The sequence below is a fragment of the Stylophora pistillata genome, chromosome 3 (assembly GCF_964205215.1).
Source record: "Stylophora pistillata chromosome 3, jaStyPist1.2, whole genome shotgun sequence".
Taxonomy (NCBI): domain Eukaryota; kingdom Metazoa; phylum Cnidaria; class Anthozoa; order Scleractinia; family Pocilloporidae; genus Stylophora; species Stylophora pistillata.
Window position 1 is genome coordinate 13,255,363 of NC_142521.1, and position 23,309 is coordinate 13,278,671.

General features: G+C 40.7%; 1 protein-coding gene and 2 pseudogenes across 1 annotated transcript in view; 2 read left to right on the forward strand and 1 right to left on the reverse strand.

The window, feature by feature from the left end:
- Window positions 1–23,309, forward strand: part of LOC111319287 (uncharacterized) — a 71,670-nt gene that overhangs the window by 17,743 nt on the left and 30,618 nt on the right. The window lies entirely within an intron of this gene.
- On the reverse strand, window positions 11,829–13,434 carry LOC148734595 (uncharacterized; annotated as a pseudogene).
- On the forward strand, window positions 14,813–15,948 carry LOC148734596 (E3 ubiquitin-protein ligase DZIP3-like; annotated as a pseudogene).

Genomic DNA, 23,309 nt, shown 5'->3' on the forward strand with positions numbered 1-23,309 from the left:
GAGTCGTTTTCAAAATCAGAGCGACCGGCACTCCCTTATTCAAGATTTTAGCTCAATTTGAAGACAATTTCCATTCGGTTCGGTCTGTCTTTGGAATCCTAAATCGCGGTTGGTAGCAAATGGTTAACATACTATTTTACATGAAGCAAAGATAGAGGTCATTTGCATGCAGCCGAGGTTCTTCCTTAGCTGAGCCCTTGTCTTTGTGAATAAGCAATACATACATAGACATGCATACCAACGAAGTCTTATTCGTATCCGTTGTTTGGTCACGTCAAGCCACGGGCATAGGGGAGAGAGTGTGTTAAGGAGCGTGACACCAACACAGTTTATTTCTCATGTGCTTAAAAGGAATTGTTCAGACAACAGAGACAACAGTCCACAAAATACCTGCGTCTGATTATTTTTTTATATAAACCCAAACGTCTTTTTACGTCCTATCGAACGGTATTTTTGTTGGAATCTTTCAATGTAAATGCTCTTTCTTCTACAAAATTTGACAAAAATTATTTACTCAGTGTCCCATCTCAACCCATCCATCCAAAAAAAGTCATGCATGTGTAGCATACCCATGTTTTCTTTCCTGCCTCCGAAGGAGCATTCTACTAAACAGATCTACTAAACGGATCCACTAAATTTTCGATGAGAGGCTGGTAATAGATTGACTCAACTCATACCCCTTCCTTAAGAGGCTACATCAAAATATTTTGAGTTTCTTTTTAAAGAGGAGGATGATCTTGAGATATTTGCTTCACACGATCAACATTCACTTAAGCGAGAGAGAAAAATAAGCGGACTGTATTTTGTAAAAACATACACTCACTAAAAAGCCAAAGAACTTCTTTGCATTAGCATGCTCAAGAGAATATTAACAGTTCATGCATTTTCCCTTGGCTCTCTACATTTGTCTCTTATCCTTTTTCTCTTTTTGGTAACGTTTTTTACATACTGCTGCTTGGTGAGCAATTGGTTGTCGGGCCACTGACGCGTTTTCCAGCACAAAGCACAGCTAGGGTAGATGAGGGTTAAAGTGGAAGAACATGGCTAACTTAAAATAGATGAGGTTTGAAGTGGAAGAACATCGCTAACTTTGGTTAGATTAGAGTTAATGTGGAAGAATATGGCTAACTCATGCGAACTTAGAGTGTATGGGGGGTTAACGTGGAAGAACGAGGCTAACTTAAAGTTGATGAGGTTTTATGTGGAAGAACATCGCTAACTTAGGGTAGATCGGGGTTGACGTTGAAGAACATGTTAACTTAGGGTAGATGGGAGTCAACAAGGTAAAACGAAGCTAAATTGGGAATGATGGGAGTTAGCGAGGTAGAACAGGGGTGAGTAAGGGTAGACGCGGGTGAATGAGGTAGAACAAGGTTTGCTAGGACATTGGTTAGCCATATATGAACTTTATATACAGTACTGTGGGACGTTTAATGCATGGGACGTCTTATGGACCTTACATGAATTCTTTACCAGCGTGAAATCGAAGCTTCCGTTGATAAACAAACGAGATTCGGACGTTGGGTACCGAGGCACGCGTAGATTTCTTGGCACTTTCCATTTACGTTCGAACAACTTTAAAGTCGAATGAATAAAGGCTGATAGTTTCTAAAGAAACTTGGATATATCAACAAAGTTGAAGTGGTAAATTGGCCACCGTAACGATTATAAAAGCTGACGTTTCGAGCGTTAGCCCTTCGTCGGAGCGAATGCAGGAATTGTGGGCTGTGTGCGCTTTTGAAGGCAGAGAATGGAGCTACGTTATTGGTGGGATACGGTGGCCCAGAAGGTTCAACGCAAACAAAAAATATACTGCAGCAAATAAAAAATATACTGCAGCAAATAAAAATATACTGCAACAAATAAAAAAAATCAAAACGCAAAGAAAAAAAGTACCGCAGCAAATAAAAAATGCAACGCAATCAAAAATACTGCAGCAAATAAAATATGCAACGCAAACAAAAAAAAGGAAACGCAAACAAAAAAAATTGGAGCACAACGCCAAGGAAGACTGGGTAATAGTTCTTAGTTTCCCGCCAAAACAGCATGAACTAGAACTCGTTTTTGGTTATGGACGAAAGCGATCTGCGTAGGATTATAGAAGATTACTTTCATCAAGGGTATGAAAATAAAGTTATCGAATTTTTAAAGGAGCAGCATGGTACTGTCATAAGTTCGCTGCAAAACATGGATTTCAGCTACATTACGCAACAGACACTGATATAGTGAACCATTAGGTTTATTTTGCATGTTTCGGCCGAGCACCAGGGTACAATAATGAAGAAACACATATAGAAAACTGTTGCATTCTCGGTAATCGTTACCAAAGCACACGACAAAAAGACATACCGAGAGCTTAGCAACCACTAGCAAACATCGTGGTTAGAACGGCGGCCAGAAAAAGCCTGCCATAAAAAACCCCGTAGGGAAAAAGAGACAGGAAATCTGGGTAGGAACCAGACCCAAGCTCACGTAACCTTCCTACTAGGCTATATGCATACTTACAAAAAATAAATAAATAAACTTAGCAATAGCTGAGAAGGTGTCGGCCTAGAATGATTGCCCACGTGCAATCACAAGCTTTAATACTCGTATCACTATACCCATAATGCATCTATACTCAAGGGCCCAGGCCCTTGTCCTGTTGCTCTCGTGCCGCAGAAATATTTAATTTCCGGCTTATTCGTTGGCACTCAAACGCCTCAAATTCCATATTTCAGCTACACTACTCAACAGACACTGATATAGTGAACCATTAGGTTTATTTTGCATGTTTTGGCCGAGCACCAGCGTACAATAATGAAGAAACACATAGAAGCCAAAGAAAGGGCTTGAAGAAGTAGACAATTGCCTAGGAGCTAAAAGCCTAATGATTTAGAGACTGAAATTCTAGATCCAATATCATCTTTTACATAGCCGTCCTTGGCTGAAACACTCTTCCATCGCCCATGCCTCTGAAAAACGCGATCACCCACTCCACTATTGGCAGCCTTGGAAGCCCCACCTGACCTAAACGAGTGGGTGCCATAAACAGAAGGGTCAGTTACTACACTACGCAAACTCTTTGATAAATGATCTCTGAAGGTAGAATAACTAATTGGCTTGTCTTTGTTAACCATCTTATAAGACGACTTGGTCTTGACCAACTGCCTGAAAATTAACTCATCCGAATGAGGATCAATGTTCAACCTACTCAAATACTGTTGAAGAAAGGAAACTGGACAAGCGCTGCCCCCTGAACTTGCGATAACAACTTCATCTCCTTGCCTAAGCTGATCAGTTTTACTCTTCTCAACCTTAATTATCATGTGGTCTTCAAGAAACTTAATATGATTTCTTCTTATTCTTGTGACTTCCTCCGACCTAAAAAATCCTGCATAACAAAGCACATAAAGACATACATTTCTAAGTTGAAGGGTATTGGACAAATCAGAACCATCGATTACATCCTTGAGCATTTCAATGGAAAGAGGTTCTTTTCTATTACCCCTATTAATGCCTAAAATTCTCTTGGCGGCATCCCGCACCCTGTTAACTAAAGGGTTATCCGTTGGGGATACAAGACCCGCTGACTCGTGAGCCCACTTGATACTATAAAAAGCAGTATCAACAGAGGCACTCGATCTGGTGGATTCTAAAACATGTTGTAAATAAACAGCAACGTGCATATGATTAGCAGGGAAATACGACAGCTCCTGCTTGCGCAAGGCGAATTCCTTCCACTTCCTAAAGGCTCTGTCATACATGTTTACCGTCCCAGGAGCCCTCGCTAAAATGGTCGTCTGGAGCCTGGAGCTAAGGGACTGTAAATCTGGATCCTTAAACGAAGTATCTTTCCAGAGACCCTCTTGGAAAATCTCTATACAGAAAAAGAAATCACAAAACAAAGGAGAAATCAGAAGCAACAAGATAACTTTATTGTGGGTATTAAAGTAACTAACAAATCTGAAAATAAAGCTGCTCCCATTTAATAGAATTCTGAGGAACTCCTGCAAATAATAACAAACAAATAATGGCAAACGTGAATTCAGACCGTGGAGTAGCAAAAGACTCCACTAACTGTGTACAAAAGACGCTAGCTGTTGCGACATATAGAACAACAGCCACTGTCATGAGTGCAAAATCCTTCTTGATTTCTCCTCTCAGGCAACTTGAAACTAATACGCTGTGCGACAACTGCAAAAGACAAATCTCTCGCACCAAACATGTCATTCTTAGCTTTACCTCTCACAAAGAGTTGCTTAAATTTGGGCAGCACAACCCAATCATGAACAAACGAGTTCCAGTGTCTTCCATCATTACACAGTAATACCCAAAAATACGAAGACTTCCACATCGGGATAACAAGTGTACCCTCTGCATTACAGAACTTCAAATGATCAACCACTCTCGCAATTTGCGAAACTGGAGGGAGTAACCAATTGTTTTCAAACTCCCAGTCTTGTAAAAAAGCATCCACAGCCTCAGTACCTGGCTGGTAAAATCTGGAATTGAAGCGGGAAAGCTTAGCATTATAACTACATGCGAATCTGTCAATGGTATGTGGTCCCCATCGAACATCCAAAATTTTGAAAACATCATCATTAATTGTATAATCATCAAAATCAATAGTCCTACTTAAATGGTCAGCAAAAGAATTAAAATCCCTGGGAATCCACTTCATCTCGAGTGAAATTCCAAAACTAACGCAAACGTGAAAAATGCGAAGCGCTAAACCCTGAAGCTCTGTAACCTTACTGCTAGAATGAACGATGCTAACAACATTCGTGTCATCGGTAAACCATGCAACCTGCTTGCCTAAAAGACAAGGAGCAAAACTGATCAAAGCTAACTCTACAGCTTTAAGCTCCCTCCATGTGGAGCTGTTATTGCTTTCAATAGTAGACCAATTTTGTTGAAAAATTTTGCCTTCACTATGAATGAAGGATCCTCAAGCGTAATCAGAAGCATCCGACTAAACTAATTTAGCTGGCTGACAAAGCCAGCCAAGGACAACGGCGATTAAGAGAGTCGACATTCTGACTCCAAAACATTAATTCGTTACAAGCCTTTTTAGTCAATTCCACAATAAAATTCCACGACACTTTCGTATTTACAACAGCATATAATGATCTAGTCATGATTCTTGTCACACCGCCCACACAAGGCGTTAATGATATAATCTGGCCTACAACAGTTGCTAAATTTCTCACATTCACAATCATAGAGTCTCCCTTGAGGACAGAATCAATATTCGCCTTCAACTTTGAAATTCTCTGTTCGGTAACAGAAATAAAACCTTGATTAGTGTCCAAGACAGTACCTAGCCAGGTAATAATCTGCACTGGCTCCCATATGGACTTCTCTTCATTAATAACAAAGCCTAATTTTAACAAATTAGCATGAACCGTCAAACTATTAATCTTAGCTTTCATTATGCCAGCGCCACCTCCCAAACCGTCGTCAAGAAAAATTACCATAGGTATGCCCTGACACCTCCATGAGGTAATAACCAGACGTAACAATTTAGTAAACAAATAGGGAGCGGATGACAAACCAAAAAGTAATACTGCAAATTGGAAATATTTAAATACTCCGTCACCGAAATCCCAGGCAAACGCCAAAAACTTTCTGTGGTCTGGAAAAATTTCTACATGATGATAACCAGATTTAAGATCAAACTTGAACAAATAAAATCCTTTAGACAAAAGCTTGAGAGCCACTTTAAGATCTTCACACTTAAGGTGGCTCGTACCGGTTTTCATCTTTTTGATGGTTTGTAACTTTGAAAGAATACGACAGAAAGACTGACCAAGGCCAGTTGAACACTTTTACGGGGTTGAATTACTTAAAGTGCTACTGAAACGTAATTTTCATATCCGAGATTTTTGCAACATAATAGAGTTTGAACGTTATTTGCAAACGCTGTGTACTTTTTTGGGGCCAACGCAAAGCGGAAAGTACATTTTTAACCATTCGAAGTTGACCCGCTGAGATCAAAATTGGCGGCCATCTTGGCGCGGCCAAAACAGCTCTGTGACGTCACTGGTTGTGTACTTCTGTGAAAGAAAGGTAAAAGCATGGAGTGTGGCTTGCATGTTGAGAGGCCGAAAAAGAGGATTTCGGGGAAAATGCCATCCTCGTCTTATTCATTGGCGGCCACATCGGCATCTTGGCTATCTGCGAGAGGTTCGCCTGGATAGGGAGCAAAATTCCCGACTGATATCGAGAACGAATCTCTACCAGTCTATTTAGTTAATCGGCAACTGACGAGATCCACAAGATTAGGATCGAAACCGCAGTCTCGCCTGACCATCTACAGAAAATGTCGAAAGACAATTTTACGGCAGATGGGCTACTAAACGCCCCGGGCCAAAGCAATGCCATTCAGAGAATGAAGAAAACATGGAAGCCTCGTACGACACCGCCACTAAAGATGATCTACTCGGCAAGTCTGAGGATAACGAACAAATCCCTCTGTACCGAATGCCTAGCAGAACATGCCCAGAATCCCTACAATATAGGGCGAGGGCCAAAATAAGAGCAGACGAGGATTTCAAAAATGAGATAAAGCAAATCCTTAACAACGCGGAGCAAGAAACAGTAAAGGCGATCATGTGCTTCTATGAACGTGAAATCGGTCGTTTTAATACCGAAATAAAGAAAAGAAAACGAGCCAAAATGGCTGGAACACTGAACACTAAGAACTGTAGTACGATCGAATCAGCGCGCGTGGCGCAAGCTGAAAGCAATCAAGACAACTTAACGATCGAGACAGTCAAAAAAATAGCTGTACATCTACAAAGGCGAACGATTCGAAAAAGACGCAATCCCTGATGTACGTACTCAGTGCCACACATAAAGCAAATTCTCATGAAAAACTGGCATTTAATAGAAACACAACCATTACTGAGTGAACTATACAAAAATCCGCCGCCCGTATCTTACAAAAGAGGGCAGCCGCTCAAAGACATACTCGTGAGGGCTAAACTTTGAATAGGCTACTCTAAACACACGCTTGGGAGTCGTGTAGGCTTGTCAACCCCATTTTACGCCACCATCTTCCTTTTCGCTATTGGAGACAACTTTGCTTCGTTCAGAAGAAGATTCACTTGACAAAACTTCAATGTCTGCCATCTCCTTCGCCCACGAATACAAACAAACAGTGAGTGAAATAAACCACGCTATCGGAGTGAACACAACCAGTGACGTCATCAATCCATTTCGCTCGGTACCAGGGCCCGGACATGGTTTTGTGTAAAATTTTTGATTTGAACGGTTAAAAAAGATATTTTTCGCTTCTTTTTGGCCAAAGCAAATTATCTCATGATGATCTGCATATTCAAAACTGCAGGTTAGAGCAAATATTTCAGATACGAAAATTTCGTTTCAGTAGCACTTTAATCATTGGTTATCCAAAAATAAGTGTCATTTCATCACTAGCAGTTTCCATGGCAACGCTTTCATAGGCTGATTCAGATGCATGTTTTAGCTTGTGGCTTAAATAATTCGAAAACTAACCCGGTGACCCCCTGATTTTTTTCAGTGATTGCTCTTGGCACTTGAAAAGGAAAATGCACAAAGATTTGTAAAAAATGCTACGGAGCGGAATTTCAGAAAATCTACAAAAAGGACAATTTTCACACATCACAAATTTCCTTCCGTAGAATTTTCTACTTTTTTTTTCTGATGATTCCTTTCGACGTTATTATCATATTGGAAAAATAAAAATAAGGGGTCACCAGACTTGTTTTCAAGCGATAGCTTTCGTGAGTTTAGCAATTTCCACGCGCGTTTTAAAAATCTGCATCCTATAAGATCGACATTTGCTCATGATCTGTTTTAGCTACCGCTGACAATTGCGTGTGCTCGCGCGAGCAACTACAATCTGATGTTTACAGACGTTTACGGCTAAAAAAATCATTAAACAGCCGTCAAAGACAGCCTTCCGAGCTCATCTTAAAAATCCTACACATGACTTCTGGCTATGTCATATTATTTTCTTTTAAGTTTCAAAGTCTTCCTCCACTTCAGGTAGATTATCCTTCACTTGAGTTCTTCTTTTTTCGCCGTCGCAAGATTTCATATCGGTTGAATATTTCTTTTAAATGTGAAGTGAAGCAACCTTTACTTCTCCGAAAATCGTCCTCATTATCTTAGTTTCTATCTCCTGCATTCATACTGGTCGCTCAACACATCAAATACAAGCTCTTAGGTAAACTTCTCGCAAAAGTAGAAATAATTCCACGCGCCGCCATCTTTGTTTTGAATTTTCATCTTTTGATCTCGCGCTTCTTTCGCACGTTTCTCTCGCGCGCGTTACGCAAGAGCGACCTGTTCCCCGCGCGAGGAAACTGGTACGAGCCACCTTAAATTTCTGTTTGAAAATATACAGATTAACATGTCTCAAATCTAAAACTAACCCTTTCTTGCCTGAAGACTGAATAGAAACTGAAAGTGGATTAATTATGGCAGGAGGGTAACCGAGAGCCTCCACACATCTGTTCCCAAGAAGATCAGAAATAGCCTCGGAAACAAACTCTTTTTCCTTCAGGGCTGAACCATTGTTTGGGCAGACCTTGATCCTGTCCATCCTCGAGGTCAGCTAGTCATTGACCTGCACGGGACTTGGCAGCTAACAGCGGGCATTGCGCTCTCCAGTGGCCTGGCTTATTACAAGCGAAACAAGATCCCGGTTTCGTTTGATTTCTGAATTGGGCATCGATGGTTGGAATTGGCCTCAAAGCAGAACTGACATCAGTATTAGAAACAGCCGCGACTGGTTGGCTCTTAGGAAACTCCCGTCTTGAAGCAGTCATTCTTGACTTGGCTCTCTGTGAAATCTGCGTGGTTCTCGCTTTCGCTTCTGCTCTAATAATCTTCTTTTCATCTTCTGAATCGTCGGCAAGATCGCTCTTTTTATATTCTTGTATTACCGTCCAGCCATAATCTGATTTGTCCGCTAAAAGGATATGTTTCTGCCTTTCCGCTAATAAGTTCTCACCTTTCTCTAGCGACTCTTTGACCTTGTCCAGGTTTTGCGTAGAACACGAAGATTTCGCCTCATCTAGAACGTTCGTCAGTTTCGAGTTGAATCTGTACTGATCTTCATTGGCCTTCTTCTTGAACCGGCGGGGTTCTTCGAACTTCAATTTCTTAATTTCACGAAGATGCGAGTCAGCAGTGTCAGAGTTAGCCCTCTTAATGTCGGAAAGGGAACTGTTGAGGATTGACCTCATTGAGCCGAGAAGAGTCTCGTTGTTCTTAATTATAGTAGCATTGACGATTTGCTCAACCTGAGATTGTTACATCGCGAATAAACTTAGCAATAGCTGAGAAGGTGTCGGCCTAGAATGATTGCCCACGTGCAATCACAAGCTTTAATACTCTTATCACTATACCCATAATTTCCGGCTTATTTGTTAGCACTCAAACGCCAGAAATTCCATTTTCGGAAAGGCGAACAAGCAAAGGATGGAACGAGTGTTGGCGGGAAACTAAGAACTATTACCCAGTCTTCCTTGGCGTTGCGTTTCAATTTTTTTGTTTGCGTTTTCTTTTTTTCTTTGTTTGCGTTGCATATTTTATTTGCTGCAGTATTTTTTGTTTGCGTTGCATTTTTTATTTGCCGCGGTACTTTTTTTCTTTGCGCTTTGATTTTTTTATTTGCTGCAGTATATTTTTTGGTTGCTGCAGTATATTTTTTATTTGCTGCAGTATATTTTTTATTTGCTGCAGTATACTTTTTGTTTACGTTGAGCCTTTTGGGCCACCGTAGTGGGAACATGGCAACGAGAAAAACAAGAATAAATTAGTGGAATGAAAAGCGTTGTAATCGTTACGGTGGCCAATTTACCATTTCAACTTTGTTGATATATCCAAATTATTTCGTTACTCCCACCGACGCAGCCCCAAACAGTTTCCTTCGAAACTATCAGCCTTTATTCTAAAGAAACTGTTTGGGGCCGCGTCGGTGGGGGTAACGAAATAATTTGAATATATCAACAAAGTTGAAATGGTAAATTGGCCACCGTTACGATTATAAAAGCTGACGTTTCGAGCGTTAGCCCTTCGTCGGAGCGAAGAGAGGAATTGTGGGTTGTGTGCTTTTAAAGGCAGAAAATGGAGCTACTTTTTCGGTGGGAACATGGCAACGTTTTTCTCGTCACCGTTGACACTTATCGTCTCTCAACAGAATCTATAATTTAAGTTATCCTTCCCAACCCTCCTTTCATAATTTTATTCCACGCGCTGTACTTGCAATTCCTCCAGCTTTTTTGAGCGAAGTAGTTAGTTGATGTTACTGGACCCCAATGTTCTGTAAATCCTTTCAAAATTTCCCTTGGGATCCATTCCAGAGTGACTGATCAACCATCTTACTGACCAAACAATTTTACTTGTAATTTCTGATTTAAGCATCACCGGTGATCATATCTTTTCAAGATGCTTTCGTTCTAACAAAGAAATTTCGTCAGAAGGAGGTATCTTTTAAGAATAAGTAAAAATTAGCCTTTTAGATGAGGTTTTTTCGATAATTATTAATGCTAATGGCGCGAGTTTAGCATGTGGCCAAATCATGAGGTTCGTCTCGTCAGACCGAACGTGGCGCAAAGCCACCTCTCGCACGAAAGTGTCCGGAGTTTGCGCCCAGAAATTCGCAGTTAAGGATGCGATGTTTAGAAAAAGACAAGAGTTATTTTTCTTTGGATGGATGGTTTGAACTGATGTTTTGATTTATGTAAAAGAAAAAGAGCGTTTACTTTCAGAAAATTCCAATGAAAATATCGTTAAATGGAGAGCTAAATAATCCTTCCAAGCTTATCTGAGTAAACTCAGACACACGTACTTTATGGTATTGCCACTGCTGTCCGAATAATTGTTCGCAAAAATAAAGTGTATTTGTGCCATGCTTCCTGTAGTCTCTTTCACAGCGCGCTTTTTTCACCCGTTGCGTGACGAGACCAAATAAGGCATGCTGGCAGGGTAAGAGTGTGTTTACTGCTGCTCCGGTCCTTCGCCAGGGACAAGATCAAATTTATTCAAACTCAGCTGGTTGCCCCAAAAATATTCTTACACATAATTTTGCTGGGGAAGGCAAAGCGGAACTCTATTTTATATCCGCTAGCATCTAACCAAGGTATTTTGTCAGTCCTCGTTCTCGGAACAAGTGCAAATACATGAAACGGCTGGAGGGGTCAGTGTCGGGGTCAGATGAGAAAAGTATCATATTTCAAAGGTTTTTTATGTAGGCATAACAACGTGGGATCCTTATTTGGTTGTTGCCTATCTTGACTTTGCCCCGTGCGTGTGGAATACCTGGAAAAATGCAGGGTTTTAATTTGTTTTTACAAGGAACTGGCACGTGATGGGATGAAGTCCAAGGTAGCTTAAAGTGAATTGGATTGGTAGGAAACGTCTAAGTACGTGCGAATTGCGTGGAAAATAGACCAACAGTAGCATTCACTTTCTTGTGAATTTTTTTAGCCGGGTGGGATAATGTGGCAAAATTTTGGTTGATAATGTTAATTTTTTTCCGTTGCCTCACGACAAAGTCACTAGATGTAGAACGCGACGTTTCGACTGCTTACTGCAAGTCTTCTTCAGGCGATTGGGTCGGCTGGTTGCGGCACAGCATTTGGTATCATGGTTGTCTGTTGTGATTGGTGCATTTCGATCCGGCTATCGTTTCCATGTACAATGGTTTCCTCAGGCGTTCGCTAATTTTTCGTGCGTCGTTGGTTTTTGATGTTTTCTTATTGTCACGCTTCCGGTATATCGGCTCCGTTGTCCCTGTTTATGCTGTTTGAGTTGAGTCTAATGTGAATTGCCTCTTTCACTTTCCTTGTGTACTAAGGGCTGCCTCGGTCAAAAAGCTTTATTTCGTTCCACAGCGGCTTGTGTCCGGTTCCGTTAGCATGTTCTGAAACCGCGGAATTCTGAGTGTGAGCGAGTAGTATACCCTGCCGTCTTTCATTATTTCTTGCATGGCTCGTCCTTATTCCTTGATGTAAACTTTCCCGCATGTGTATGGTATCTTGTAGACTACACCATCTTGCGCGTTTGGGTCAGTGAGATCTTTTGGTCTGACCGGCCGAGATCTTAGTGTGGTGTCGGACTTAAAGACGGTACGTATTCTTTGTTGCTGTACGTGGCGGCCGAGGGTTTCTGAGACTCCTTTGATGTATGGCAGCACTGCGGTAGACTTGAATTCTGCTCTTTTCCTCTCTGGTGTTGGATTACTGGTTTTGGTCACCTTCTGTAAGAAGGACAGGGGTTAGCCGTTGGCAACGAGAACTGTAGATAGATGTTTCTTCTCCTGGGCTGTTCCTGATGGCTTGGTGATGATGCGTTTAGCCCGATCATGTAAGCACTTGACAATACCGCGTTTCACTGATTGTGGATGGTGTGAATCATATGAGAGGTACTGGTCGGCGTTGTGTGAGTTTTTTTGTATACACTTGTGAGTAGTTTACCGTCTGTTTCCCTTGTTACGAGGGAGCCGAGAAAGGCAATCTTGTTGTTATTCTCAGTTTCCACGGTGAAGCGAATAGACGAGTGTTGTTGGTTGAGATGTCTCAGGAAATTATCCCTGTTGTGCTGTTTCATGACGGTGAACGTATCATCTACATAACGCTTCCATATTCTCGGTGGTTCTGGGGCGGTAGCTAAGGTTTGTTCTTCGAAGGCTTCCATGTACAGATCGGCAGTTACAGCGCTGTTATTGCCGATAGCAGTGTAATTGCCAATAACAGTGACAAGTAAACTCGTAACTGTATCGGAAAAATATGGTCCAAACACGAGATGTAACTAATGGAGAGTTTTCAAAAGCAAACAAGCGGATATTTCACCTAGCTGTCGACGCAGACAGTAACATAGCTTGCTGATCTCTTCGATTTTCGCTAAAAGAGCAATCATGGGGCATAGACGAGATTATCGATTAAAAGTGCTTTATGCAAATGCTTGGCGCAATTTTTTTGGAGTCAGCAAACCTAGCCCTTGAAATAAAAGCTCCAGTTACGCATTTGTATCAGGCCTTAAGCTGACTGCCTCTGCGTTGTAAGTGATGGAGCGGTACCAAAAACACATTTTTATTTCTAAGTGATGGGAAAAATCCTAGACGACCTTTCAGAACCCCGACTATTCCCAGCGACGAATTCCTCTCGAAGGACATGAACCATTACACTGGCGAGAGAGCTCACAATTCTTTGTTAATATGTCATTCGTGGTTGATTTAAACACCAATTTCAAACTTGGGAAAGGTTGGTGAAAATGTCATCACTAATTATTCAGCTAATATTTGTGTTTCCTTTCTTATCGTAAGATTCAAGAATTTGACCTCACCGTGGTGTGTAGTAACTTACGGAAACAGTAGCTAAGCCATATAGTAGGGTCCAGTTGGAAAAGTAACATGGCTGCGTTAAAATTTCTTAAACTTGTATTCAACTCTGAGCTCATATAGATATCTTAAGATATCTTAAGATCGTCGGTAAACTGATAGAGTTAGGAGGAAGAATCTTCACTAAAAGATATGGTTGGTCAGTTGATTAAACTGCAGTGCAGGTGTCTTATAAAGGCACAACTAGTTAACCATGATTAAAGCTCGTGACCATTTAGGTTTGATATAGAGTTGAGGGAGAAAGGGTGGGGTAGGGCGGGAAGAGGGCTGTTAAACGGCACCCTATAATAAGTGCTAGGTCGTTGCATTTCCGGAAATGAGCGGGTAACCAATCAAAACGAGTTTATCTTAAAACCGGAGGCACTGTCTTCTGAACCAAACAAACACACATAGAGCCAATGAGTGAAACCGTGAGACAGTGTTTTCCAGTGAGTTTTTTTCTAACGCAGCCTCATCACGCAGCGCGGTGGTGAGGAAGAGAGCACGTTGCGTGACAAGACCAAACAACAATTCGGAAAGAAACGGATTGGGGGTAAATTTCTAAAGAAACTGTGATGCTGCGTCGTTGGGGGTTACAAGGTAATTTGGTTTTATCAACTGAGTTGATAATGCAAATTAGCCACTGTAAAGAGTTTCAAAGCTGACGTCTTGAGCGTTTACCCTTCGTCAGCGCGAAGGGAAGAAACGCCTTCGACAAAACGTCCTCTGCGGATGAAAATGTGAGCTGAAATTTGTCGCACCCTATATCTTTTATTTGATCGCAAACGGCGATACTTTGGAGCGAACAACCGCAACTGCGCTGGAAGGTTTACCCGTTAATCTATCATGACTTGATTATTGCGAATCAGCATCTGAAATTTGAAGCTTTTCCCGAAACCAGTCGAAAAACCGCCTACAGCTCTTTTCCGCGGGCCAGTATTGAAAGTGCGCCTTTTAGCTCCGCCCATATTGCGCGACAAATAGCATTATCTGATAAATACTTGGGAGCTTCCTCTTGCTTGTGTACAGCCGCCCCCTACCCTAAAAGAAAACAGTTTTTCAAGTGCTGAGGGCGGCTGTACGCAGGCTAAGCTTTCGCGATAGCGGGATCGAATATAACAATTTCTCCTTTAACAGAATTTATAATTTTTTTTTCTTTTTCGTGTAAGAGTGTAATATAGCAATTAGCCTCTGATTGATCGACAGAGCTTACTTGCACCAATCAGAAATTCTATTCGTTGGCGAACGGAGTTTCCCCGCAACAAAAAATTATTTCAGGCAGGCGTTATTTTTATCACCCCACCTCCTACCCTCTTCGCCCTTCTGACCGCCGCTCACAACGCTCTCTCCACAGACCTTCGCTGCTGTAATAATCAAAGATGGCAGTTACAATTTTAACCACAAAGGATTCATAATATGTAATTCGAAAAACGTTTGGAAAATTTGTTTTTGAATTTCATGACGTTTACGGACTTTTACGACTGGCCAAGTTCACTTCACTTCCTTGTGATCTTCCAATCAACCCTGAAGGAAAAATGTAAAGATCTCACGCTCATGGTTCATATACGTAAGTGTATCATCGGCGCAAAGCATGAGGCAACCACGCCTTTCTTCCCCAATCATATTTTAGACGAGTTTTAAAATTACCTGTTCATCGCTGTTGGAGTAAGGTGATTTAGTGTGGATGACACGCAATTACTTTTCAGGGTTAGTGCGTGTCGATTCACAAGTAGAAAGAGTCTACAAGTAATTTCTGGTGAAAGAAAAGCCCTCGAGCAATGCCCTTGACCAAGAAAACATAGCAAAACTGGACACGCCTAAAACGATGTATTTAAATAACACACGCACGCTGACCTTATCTTGCAGGAGAGGTTACCTGATAAACGTCATTAAAATGGTTTCTGCCATGAGAGTCTTTGCGCTCAACATATGGAAAGGGAAATTTTCAGCGTTTAACCCGACTTTTGATGTGTGGAGGAGTCAGGCTCCGACGGGAAATGTTTGATGCCATTCATTTGCCCAAAGACCTTCCATTAAAGCTCGGCGACCCTGCGATACGGTCACAGCTGAACAAAGCAAAGCTTTCCAGGGCAGAGTGGAGCTGCCTCTATCGTCCCCTGGTACCTTTGGAAAGTCAACCGATTTTGACATTACTTTGACTTTTAGATTGTTAAGAACGATATGCAATCTTACAACTCCTGTCACCGGATGGGACAGTTTGCCAGTTAGCGTAGACCTTAATCTTGAGGCAGATCTTGCGCGGATAAAATTCTACTGTAAATCCATATACGGCCACAACCAGAAAATTGAAATCTTAGACTCCGAGTTTTGTTATCTATGAAAGGAAGTTAGTGAGGCTCTCCTGAGAATCACTGGAAACCTCGGCCCCTCGAAGATAGATGAATGGAAAAAGTCTAACTGACCCTCTGACTCCAGAGGCACAAAGTTGCGTTGAAGAACTTGAATTGTGGTACAAGAAAGACAGGGATGTTAAAGGTTCAGTTGACCATCTGAAAGATCGACTCCATCAAGTAAACATAGATGTCAAAGATCAGTTTCAGAAATTTAATGAAAAGTTAGGTAAGTTTATCTGAAATAATATTTAGAGGATTTCAAAGCCTCTCAGGAGGGACTGATCTCAATCATAACCTTGCACTCCCTTAAGAAACCCTTCAGATCATGTCAAAGGTCGAGACGATGTTTGAAGACTGTTCGTACTTAAATTTGGATAACTTCTGACCACTCCAGACGAAAAGGACGGTGCCTGGTATTGCCAACGCACACACGGGCTGCGCATTACGCCATGGTGGTGTGTGCTCGCGCGTGGTTTGAAAAAGTCGTTTCCCGCAGTGGTGATCATGCGAGTGGCCAGCCGCGGGGAAAGGGACTTTTTACCCGTATAATTCATGGATCAGTTTGGTTAAATCGCGCCGCCTTTGGTTCGAACCGAGAATAAAATTAAAATTTTACCCAACGATTCCTTAGTATTTCACGTGCCTGTGAGGAAATGGGAAAAGTAAATTTTTCTCAAATCAACTTTTCCTTAACACAAGCTCCGATGAAAGATGACCATTTAAATAACTTATTTTCAAAGAAAAAACCATAGATGCATGTCAAGTTTTACTCAGAAATCAAGATAGAATTTAAAGGTACTGAGTCTTTGCGCACTTGTACAAACACGCCTGCGGATCACTTGTCACCTGGAAGCTGTGATTAAGTGGCAAGACGAAAATGACGAAGAAATATTTCAAGGCGAAAGCTTTATTTAAATCATTACTTGATAGACTGTTAGAAGCGAAAAAGGTACGAACTTCTTACGTGTACGAAACACACGCCTAAGTCGTTGTTTACCTGACTTCACGGCCAGAAAATTGCGTAGCGTTACGCAGAAAATTCTAGAAGTTGTCCGTTTGGACCCAAAATCTTCGATTAAATAACACTTTACGGACGTATCATAGTTTAAACATAACATTTAACGGGCCGTGGAATCGTTAAATTGTCGCCAGGCCCCACTAAAAGTCTGAAAGTTCGGTTATCACTTAAGGGCCATAACGCGTTTCCCTTCGGGGAAATGGAGTATCGTTCACACGGAAGCTATTTCCGTCGCTTGTAAGGCTTTGATATCTTGTATTTTCCACATAGAGTGTTCGATAGCATATTTTCTATTCATTTTGAACTCAAAAAGGTATAACGCAGTCGGAAAAGGACGGAAAATCAAACTTGTAAAAAAACTGTATTACCAGTATTTTTTATTTTGTAAGGGAGAGTAATCAAGGTTATGCAATCATTTTGATGATAATCACTGTTTGGAGGATCGTATTTGCTTTTTATGTTGAAGATTCTTGCATGTACTATTGATTTTCTTTTCAAAAAATCGAATTCAAATGGAATTGATGGGATAGTTTTTTATTTCCTTACTTCTTAAAAAAAAAGGTGACGTCAGCCCTTTTTTCAGATTTCATATTTTATTATCTCGGAATGTGGCGTGGCGACCCCCAAATTTAGGTAGCCCTTCATAAGATCTATTTTTCTTGTAAAGTCATTGGCTGGAAAAAATCCAGTGCCTATTGGTAGGCACGGTCCTTAGGTCTCCAGAAAATGTTAAGAACATTTGAAGCTGTATCGGATCATGTTCTTGGAGACGTTTATCAAACCTGCTGTTTTCCGATTATTACTTGAAAAAGTAGGTTCCTTGGTTAAAGTCAATTAAACTATCGAATTGAATCAAAACCTCACTGAAATAAAAGTAGTTTTCTGTATTTTCTGTCAATGGTGGCCTAAGTCCAACGTTTTCCTGTGAGCAGAAATTTGCTCAGAGTAGCTGATTTCGGGTTCCAAATCCAAAAAAATTGGCTTGTCGAACGTGAAAACGAAATTTTCTGATTGCTTGCCACAGCAGGGTCTCTAGATGTAGCAAACTTCATCAGGAATCTTAACTAACAACAGAAAATAACGTCCCCGATTATTTACTCTTGATATTAGTGGCGGATCCAGAGCTTGAGCTAAGGGAGGGGCCCGTTTTTGTTTGTGTGTGTTTCACCTACCGACTTTTCTTCCCTCTGAGTTTATTTTTTTACCCACGACAAAGGGGGAGGGGGGTGGACCGGGTCCCCCGTGCCCTTCTCCTAGATCCGCCTTTAGGTTATGGCCGTAAATGAACAAAAAATTGAGAAAAACGAATCTCCATCTTTCACAGCTCGATCTTTGTATCACGGCGCGGATTGTGAGAAATGCGTAGCTGCTATGCGAAACCGTTAACATAGATACCTAAATTTCCTGAAACATTGCTAAGAAAAGCAAAGATTTCTCGAGGTAGCTAGAACTGCAAAAAGCTGCTCCAAACGCCAAAATTTGCTCGAAAGTTGCCGGGTACAATCGAGACAGACCAACAGATTACGCGAGCCTTCGCGACCTCGAACATTATCTCCATTACCCTCAAGAGTTAGAATTAGCGGGATTCCACTGTATTTGATGTAGGTGACGGCACGCCTGTACGATAAGGTCACTGAGTCGTTTTCAAAATCAGAGCGACCGGCACTCCCTTATTCAAGATTTTAGCTCAATTTGAAGACAATTTCCATTCGGTTCGGTCTGTCTTTGGAATCCTAAATCGCGGTTGGTAGCAAATGGTTAACATACTATTTTACATGAAGCAAAGATAGAGGTCATTTGCATGCAGCCGAGGTTCTTCCTTAGCTGAGCCCTTGTCTTGGTGAATAAGCAATACATACATAGACATGCATACAAATGAAGTCTGATTCGTATACGTTGTTTGGTCACGTCAAGCCACGGGCATAGGGGAGAGAGTGTGTTAAGGAGCGTGACACCAACACAGTTTATTTCTCATGTGCTTAAAATGAATTGTTCAGACAACAGAGACAACAGTCCACAAAATACCTGCGTCTGATTATTTTTTTATATAAACCCAAACGTCTTTTTACGTCCTATCGAACGGTATTTTTGTTGGAATCTTTCAATGTAAATGCTCTTTCTTCTACAAAATTTGACAAAAATTATTTACTCAGTGTCCCATCTCAACCCATCCATCCGAAAAAAGTCATGCATGTGTAGCATACCCATGTTTTCTTTCCTGCCTCCGAAGGAGCATTCTACTAAACAGATCTACTAAACGGATCTACTAAATTTTCGATGAGAGGCTGGTAATAGATTGACTCAACATACCCCTTGCTTAAGAGGCTACATCAAAATATTTTGAGTTTCTTTTTAAAGGGAAGGACGATCTTGAGATATTTGCTTCACAGGATCAACATTCACTTAAGCGAGAGAGAAAAATAAGCGGACTGTATTTTGTAAAAACATACACTCACTAAAAAGCCAAAGAACTTCTTTGCATTAGCATGCTCAAGAGAATATTAACAGTTCATTTTCCCTTGGCTCTCTACATTTGTCTCTTATCCTTTTTCTCTTTTTGGTAACGTTTTTTACATACAGCTGCTTGGTGAGCAATTGGTTGTCGGGCCACTGACGCGTTTTCCAGCACAATGCACAGCTAGGGTAGATGAGGGTTAAAGTGGAAGAACATGGCTAACTTAAAATAGATGAGGTTTGAAGTGGAAGAACATCGCTAACTTTGGTTAGATTAGAGTCAATGTGGAAGAATATGGCTAACTCATGCGAACTTAGAGTATATGGGGGTTAACGTGGAAGAACGAGGCAAACTTAAAGTTGATGAGGTTTTATGTGGAAGAACATCGCTAACTTAGGGTAGATCGGGGTTGACGTTGAAGAACATGTTAACTTAGGGTAGATGGGAGTCAACAAGGTAAAACGAAGCTAAATTGGGAATGATGGGAGTTAGCAAGGTAGAACAGGGGTGAGTAAGGGTAGACGCGGGTGAATGAGGTAGAACAAGGTTTATTAGGACATTGGTTAGCCATATATGAACTTTATATACAGTACTGTGGGAAGTTTAATGCATGGGACGTCTTATGGACCTTACAAGAATTCTTTACCAGCGTGAAATCGAAGCTTCCGTTGATAAACAAACGGGATTCGGACGTTGGGTACCGAGGCACGCGTAGATTTGTTGGACCTTTCCATTTACGTTCGAACAGCTTTAAAGTCGAATGAATAAAGGCTGATAGTTTCTAAAGAAACTTGGATATATCAACAAAGTTGAAGTGGTAAATTGGCCACCGTAACGATTACAAAAGCTGACGTTTCGAGCGTTAGCCCTTCGTCGGAGCGAATAGAGGAATTGTGGGTTGTGTGTGCTTTTAAAGGCAGAGAATGGAGCTACGTTATTGGTGGGAACATGGCAACGAGAAAAACAAGAATAAATTAGTGGAATGAAAAGCGTTGTAATCGTTACGGTGGCCAATTTACCACTTCAACTCTTTTGATATATCCAAATTATTTCGTTACTCCCACCGACGCAGCCCCAAACAGTTTCTTTCGAAACTATCAGCCTTTATTCTAAAGAAACTGTTTGGGGCTGCGTTGGTGGGGTAACGAAATAATTTGAATATATCAACAAAGTTGAAATGGTAAATTGGCCACCGTTACGATTATAAAAGCTGACGTTTCGAGCGTTAGCCCTTCGTCGGAGCGGATAGAGGAATTGTGGGTTGTGTGTGCTTTTAAAGGCAGAAAATGGAGCTACTTTTTTGGTGGGAACATGGCAACGTTTTTCTCGTCACCGTTGACGCTTATCGTCTCTCAACAGAATCTATAAGTTAAGTTATCCCTCCCAACCCTCCTTTCATAATTTTATTCCACGCACTGTACTTGCAATTCCTCCAGCTTTTTTGAGCGAAGTAGTTAGTTAATGTTACTGGACCCCAATGATCTGTAAATCACAAATTTCAAAATTTCCCTTGGGATCCATTCCAGAGTGACTGATCAAGCGTCTTACTGACCAAACAATTTTACTTGTAATTTCTGATTTGAGCATCACTGGTATCATATCTTTTCAAGATGCTTTCGTTCTAACAAAGAAATTTCGTCAGAAAGAGGTATCTTTTAAGGATAAGTAAAATTAGCCTTTTAGATGAGGTTTCTTCGATAATCATTAATGCTAATGGTGCGAGTTTAGCAAGTGGCCAAATCATGAGGTTCGTCTCGTCAGACCGAACGTGGCGCAAAGCCACCTCTTGCGCGAAAGTGTCCGAAGCTCGCGCCCAGAAATTCGCAGTTAAGGATGCGATGTTTAGAAAAAGACAAGAGTTATTTTTCTTTGGATTTTTTATTTATTTATTTTATTTACTCAAATTCAATTACACAGATAATCAAAACAAAAACAAAAACAAGGAGTTAAATATATATACAAGTATAAAAAAAGATATATCTGAGTAATTAGGCCAGTTTATACAGAATTCTAGATTCCTTATTTTAAATAAACTGCCTGTGATAAAATACAAAAAAAATTAAAAACTAACTTAGACAAATAGCAACAACAATACGTAATCAGAAATTATAAAAATTTATCCTTACTTAAGTTAAATTTACTGATATAAAACTGATTCACTTTCTTACTAAACAATGATACTCGATCAATTGTCCTAATAGCTACAGGCAGGTCATTCCATAAATCCACAATACGATTAAAAAATGAGAATTTAAAAACATCGGTTCTAAAGCGACCCTTGGCAAGTATGGCTTCTGTGTTCCTCATATTGTACTTATATGATTTGAAGCTAACATATGATAGGACGTCAAAATCAATGTGCCCCTTCAGACATTTAAAAAAGAAACATAAATCTAAAACCTCCCTTCTAAACTCGAGAGGCAAAAGACCTAATTTTAGTAAACGTTCTGGATAAGTTAAATCACATTTCAAGATAAATTTGGTGGCACGCCTTTGAACACGCTCAAGGGCCTTAATTTTTGCTTTAGTATAGGGAGACCAAACTTGAGATGCGTACTCCAGCTGCGGTCGTACCAACGATTTATATAGAATCAACATAGTTTTTTGGTCGCAATCAATGGTGCACGTTCTATAGATAATACCCAACATCTTATTTGCTTTACTTATAGCAAAGTCAATGTGATCGTTCCAGGATAAATTTGAAGAAACATGAACGCCTAGATCTTTCTCAGTTGAAACGACTGCAACCTGTGACCCACTCAGATTATATGATGTGTGCATAAAACTCTTTTTCTTTGTCACGATAAGGTGCTTACACTTATTAGCGTTGAAATTCATCAAATGCTCAGACGACCAACCAGTTAAGCTTAGCAAGTCTCTTTGTAGTTGAACTGCGTCAGCACCGTTATCAATAACTCGATAACACTTCATATCATCCGTATAGAGTTGGACAGTAGTCTTAGCATCTGTCACACCTGGGGCACTGTTAATATATATTATAAACAACAAGGGTCCCAGGATAGACCCCTGGGGCACACCGGATGAAATAGGTAGTAAAGAAGATGCTCGGCCATCTATAACTGTCATATGCAAACGATCTGTCAGATAACTTCAAAACCAAGATAGCAAGTTCCCTCTTATACCAACGCCATACAGTTCCCTTAATAAGCAGTTAAATGATACAGAGTCAAATGCTTTACTGTAATCCAGAAATACTGCATCAAGCTGTTTCTTCTCATCAAGTGCTTTGGCAAAGACAAATGTAGATCTGAGAAGACTTGTAACACATGAACGTCCTTTGACAAAACCGTCTTGTAGATGGTAAAGTTTAGGCTGGATAAAGGGGAAAACACATGAAAAAACGCACTTTTCAAGGACTTTGGAGATGATACACAGTAATGATATCCCTCTATAGTTTTCAACCATTTCCTTGTCACCAGACTTAAAAACTGGAACCAGATTAGCCACCTTCCACATTTTTGGAAAACAACCACTACCGAGTTGTTTGTTGAACAAGGTACAAAGAGGAGATGAAATCGAATCTGCACACTCTTTCAGTAGCCGAGATGTTACACCATCTGGACCGCAGGATTTACAGATGTTTAACTCTTCCAAGAATTTCAAAACAGTAGCCGGAGAAAGTTCGATGTTATTCAAAATATCGGCACCAACATCGAAGTCACCGAGAAAGCAGTCTTCATGGATGGTTTGAACTGATGTTAACTGATGTTTTGATTTTTGTAAAAGAAAAAGAGCGTTTACTTTCAGAAAATTCCAATGAAAATATTGTTAAATGGAGAGCTAAATAATCCTTCCAAGCTTATCTGAGTAAACTCAGACACACGTACTTTATGGTATTGCCACTGCTGTCCGAATAATTGTTCGCAAAAATAAAGTGTATTTGTGCCATGCTTCATGTAGTCTCTTTCACAGCGCGCTTTTTTCACCCGTTGCGTGACGAGACCAAATAAGGCATGCTGGCAGGGTAAGAGTGTGTTTACTGCTGCTCCGGTCCTTCGCCAGGGACAAGATCAAATTTATTCAGACTCAGCTGGTTGCCCCAAAAATATTCTTACACATAATTTTTCTGGGGAAGGCAAAGCGGAACTCTATTTTATATCCGCTAGC